Source organism: Strongylocentrotus purpuratus, unplaced genomic scaffold (genome assembly GCF_000002235.5).
Source record: "Strongylocentrotus purpuratus isolate Spur 01 unplaced genomic scaffold, Spur_5.0 spur5_scaffold_8, whole genome shotgun sequence".
Lineage (NCBI taxonomy): Eukaryota > Metazoa > Echinodermata > Echinoidea > Camarodonta > Strongylocentrotidae > Strongylocentrotus > Strongylocentrotus purpuratus.
The window spans coordinates 28131100-28136203 of record NW_022145614.1 but is presented as its reverse complement, the minus strand read 5'-3'; the positions used below and the strand labels follow the sequence as shown (position 1 = coordinate 28136203).

Here is a 5104-nt window from a genome sequence, read left to right as displayed (position 1 = left end):
ACTCATTTGCATTCCCTCGTTATCAACTACGATCAACCATTCCATATTCACTCCATTACTGTCCACATTTCAATTGGATTCACTTCACTCTACCTTTTGCAGCCTTTGCAGAATCTTTCCTAGAAGTAGAACATTTTTAATTTAGGGTTAGCATTTTATTCAAGTTTCCTAACTTGAAAAAAGGAAAGTGAACCATTGTTTAATTTCAATATCTTGACATAATTTTTTTTTAAAGACAATTGAATTCAACACTAGAAATTTTTAATTGGTTTGCCCCCCCCCCCAAAAAAAAAAAAAAAACACACAACACCACCACCAAAGTGGTACCAGGGTTTTTGTTAGGAGGCCATGTCCTGTATAATTTTTATTTTTAAGAATAGTTTTCTCTTTTTTTAATTAACTTTACATTGGTATACCGTTAATTTCACTGGGGAAACAACCCCCCCCCCTCCCATTAACAATCAACACTGCCGTTACTTCCACCAACACTAATGCTATAATTCAAAACTTTTCACTTTCTAAGTCCATGGGCCATGTAATAATAGCACCAGGAAGAGGATAGCAAGCTGCCCCCCCCCCCCCGTCCATAGAGGTAAATGAATTTCAACAAGTTTAATTATAATTAAAATATCATTAATTAATTCAATCTTTGATATGGACTGATAGATCTTTATCACTCAAATTTCAAGGAGAATCTTTCTGCCCAGTCCTCAGTTTCATCTTATAAGATGGTAGTTTACATTGTTAGAATTTTAATGTTTATTCATTGAGGATTAGTTATCTTTAATTATTTCTATGTTGACAAGATAATAAACTTCATTAGCTTTATTGAATGTGGTATTCTACAAACATATAATACAAATAATAAATAAATATCATGTAAATATTCCAGTTTAAACCCATCTATATTGTACACTTTCATAATATGAGGGTGGCATCTTTAAGACGTAGTCCCGTGTAGATGTCTTCTGCATTCATCACTAAAGTTGTAGCCTAGTTTTCAGAAGAAAGGGCTGTAGTGATAACCCAAATCTGTTGAATGGAAAAATGAAATAAGATATAAGAAAATCAATGACGACTAATAACACACACCCTGATACCTGCTCAGAAAAAGGAAGGATTGAAATTCACTTGGGGTTCTATTGGGCAAACCGAAACTGTTTTTCGTACAAGACTAGTTTCTGACCACATTTTAGATTATTTCTGATGATCCCATTGAGACGATAGGACTGCTGGAGTATGGTTCAGACAAGGTATGAAATAAGTAATACAATGTACTTGTGATGTAAACTCGTGCTCATTATTGAATAATACTCGGTTAAAGGTAATACAAAGTTTTACGAAATTTTGAAAATTGGGTGGATAGTGATCCTTTACAATTTTGATATATTTGAATGCCCCTGTGGATGTATTATAAGCACTAGAAAACTTAGCCTCTAAAACACTTCTGCTTTCGAGAAAAATTGAATATAAATATTTACTGGTGGTCCCGGTAAATTTTGATAAATTTTAAATGGTAGCTGCGACCATGAAAATCTCAGAATATGTAGATGTGATATATAACTTCCAAACGAGAATAGCAAATTGGTCGATTTTAGTCAAGAAAAATTTATATCTTGACCTTGAGAGGGAGCTATACAACATGAAGAGTTTATTATTTACAATTTCATAATTTTAGACTCGATTACAACCGCGACAACGATCACTGAATATTGTAGGATCTCATATGCGTCCAATATGTTCATTTGAACCAAATTTATGACCCCATACTAAAACTGTGTATTACCTTTAAGTATGGGACATAAAATGACCAAACAACTTGGACCAGAGAATATACTGGAAATAATGCTACTGAAACACACGTAACGTAGACTTATATTTCATCTATATTGACATTTAATTTTTAATCTAAATCACAATTGTGATATTCAGTCAATTATTCGTCAGATCTATAATTTTCTGCATGACATGTGTTCCACAAAAGTTTATTGGGGTACCTACATGTATATTAGCACACTTGCTCGTATGAAGTGTAGTAGGCCTGCATCTCTAGATATGATCCCGTCAATATCTCTTCTTTGTTCCTCTCCTGAGTTTGTAAACCAGCATGCCTTCATCACCCACTGTAGAGAAGCATCATCCTACATGACAGAAAACAAAGTAGGTACTTCAATTTAAAACTGATACTAATGGATACATATCAACCATAATACATCCTATAAACAGACTTTCATCTTATTTTGTGTTCTTCTTCATCTTCATTGCTCAAGAAGTGAAAGGAGCCCTTACAAAAAAGTAATGAGGGGTCCTGTGTATACCCTACATGTAGTGCTTTGGATGTGGATTAGATATGGCTCTTCTACACACAGGCCAGGTCCCCCCCCCCCCCCACTCAGGGGTCGGCAGGACCGCATGCGTATTCCCAAAATGTCCAGTAAAGGGGTAGTTTTCACAAAGTCTGGCTCATAGCACACAAAAATCCGGCCCGTATTGACTTTACACACCAGACTTAGGGGGTGTTTTCAAAAGGAGGGAACACGCATACGCATACCCCAAATAACACTGAGTGGGGGGGGGGGGCGGGCACACAGGACCTCCTTTAAATAAGGAAACATTTTCCTTTGTAAACCAAAAAAATTAAAGACATCAATATTTCTCTTTCCTTATCTTCTTCTCAACCCCACATGCAGCTCATCATTTAGTATTTTTTTCTGTACCCTCGATCTCTCACTTCTTTTGTCATTATCTACTCTTTGTATAATTATGACCATGTTCTTCTATCTTTGTCGTGTAAAGTATTGTCTTGTCCCTTTCTCGTCTCTGTTGGCATCCCCATTTTTCTTTCCCCTATTTTGTAGTTCCTTTTGTCATTACAGAATAGTAAATTTAATTACTCATTATTCCTAAGTTTCATTTGAGGTGTTCACACTTGTACAAGCATTGCTTTTTAGTGGACCCCTCTGTTTCCAACATGTATTTCTTAAATTTGTTTTAAATGCTTATAATTATTTGTAATGTTTTGTTGGAAATGTGAATAAATTTGAAATTGAAATTGAAATTGTATGCTAGGTGCAGAACTAGAATAAAATATACCCTCCACTATATACGCTAATAATAATAATAATAATAATAATAATAAAAATGTTACTTATAAAGCGCTCACCACCGAAGTCTCTAAGCGCTATAATTGCAACGTCAACTTAGTTCCATTTACTTTGTTAGTGAATTAATACATGTAGGTGATCGTTTAATATTTGTGTGCTAAATAACCTGGTAATTTTACCTGCATGGGACTTTCTGCTTCATGTTGTTAACTTCTTTCAGCTCTTTAGTTTCAATCTGTTGGAACAAAAAGAAGGAAAAGGCCAATACAATAATCAAGGCATCCCTTTCTCCTTAACAATAAAATAGATCAAGCATAATAGCTATTTTTATGTCATGGTTGGCCTTAAATTTAACATGGTGTGGAAATCAACATTCCTATTTAATGAACCACAGTACAAAGTAAAACTAATGGAATATTTAACGTGTACCTCACACAGTGCTTTCTATGGCCTATGAGCACGAAGAAGTACTAAGTAGAATTAGTTTATTATAACAAGAAGAGGTGGACTACAGATAAGTAAACATAATTGTGGACTAGGGGTCATTTCTTATACAACGTCCAACAAAAATATATTTATCAACATGAACTGCACAATTTGGAAACAAATCTTTAATTTAGACTCCTTATGAATATGAGTTATGACAACTAGACAAGCATGCTGGACCCACACAAAATCTAAACATTAAATGTTTTTCGAATATTTTTATTAATAAGTTCCAGGTTTACATCTAGATCTAGGCCTAAATAAAATAGGGTTTCGAGTTGTTTGATTATCCATGGTCACAGATAATTCTGGTCTGAAGTTGACACCACCAATTTTTCATTTCATTTCATTTCAAAGACTTTATTTTCTGCAATCAAACAAATCAGTTATTCAACAAATATGGATAATTATATAAAACATAAGGTATGCAAACAATATACAAAATATAGAAACAAATGTATAATACATGAGTAAGAGTAAATTTATACGTTGGGCCATTGCGTGTATAATTGCAAATTTGAAATTTAGTGTGCTGAAATTTGAAAATCGTGCCGGCCAATATTTTGCTCAGTGGGGGGGGGGGGGGGGGGGGGGAGTGGGGGGGGGGGTATTGAGTACCTCAACAGAGTCCACGTCTAGAAGAAGGGTCTACTAAAGATTTTAACAAGAATTAACCCACTTGGATTATTAAAGAAATCATACTTCATAGATTATTTCAAGGTAAGTTAAATCTAGATTTAAATTCAATCAATAAATTGATGAATTAGATTCATGATGACGATCAAATTTGCAGATGAGCACCGCAATTCCACGGGGTGGGCCTGCCGGAACCCCGGGCCCTAACTGGGTGACATGACGGCAAACCGCAGTCAAACTACTTCACGACGATGAAAATCAAAGTGCAATTTGAAGAGAAATATTTCCCTAGCCTTTTCCCCAAATATCTGTTCAGAACAGTCTCAAAATGAAAAGAAATTACCGAAGATCACGAAAACTATTACAAATTTTTCAAAATTAATCACTAAATTCACTAAATTCACTCATATTGCAATCAATTACTCACCCATTCTCCGACTTTGTTGTCAGCTAGCTAGGCGCAGGCGATACGTATACTCGTACCGTACACCAGGCGCGGATCCAGGTTTTCTTAGGGGAGGGGGCCCAACTTTTTTTTTTTTTTTTGCTCCCGAAAATTTGAAAATCGCGCCGGCCGAAAAGTCGCTCAGGGGGGGGGGGGGGGGGGGGGGGGGGGGGGGGGGGGGGGGGGGGGGGTACAGAGCACAATTTTTTTTTTTTGATCCTCAAAAAAATTTCAATTTGCACCCCCCCCCTTGAGCGCCAGGGGGGGGGGGGCCCAACCCCCAAAAATCGTAAAAATCACGTGATTTTACATGATTTTTTTCTCAAGGGGGGGGGGGGGGCCCGGGCCCCCCGGGGGGCCCCCCCCCCCCTGGATCCGCCACTGCCGTACACACAAATCATACATATTACGGTGACGTCATGACCAGTCTTAG

General features: G+C 36.7%; 1 long non-coding RNA gene across 1 annotated transcript; it reads right to left on the bottom strand.

Annotated features, from left to right (window-relative positions):
• Window positions 1–332: 332 nt before the first annotated feature.
• On the bottom strand, window positions 333–4712 carry LOC105437863. Its single transcript, XR_004062359.1, has 4 exons — window positions 4654–4712; window positions 3284–3339; window positions 2002–2141; window positions 333–1032 (listed from the first exon to the last, which is right to left on the bottom strand). It is a non-coding gene; the product is annotated as an uncharacterized LOC105437863 (long non-coding RNA).
• Between the last annotated feature and the right edge of the window lie 392 nt (window positions 4713–5104).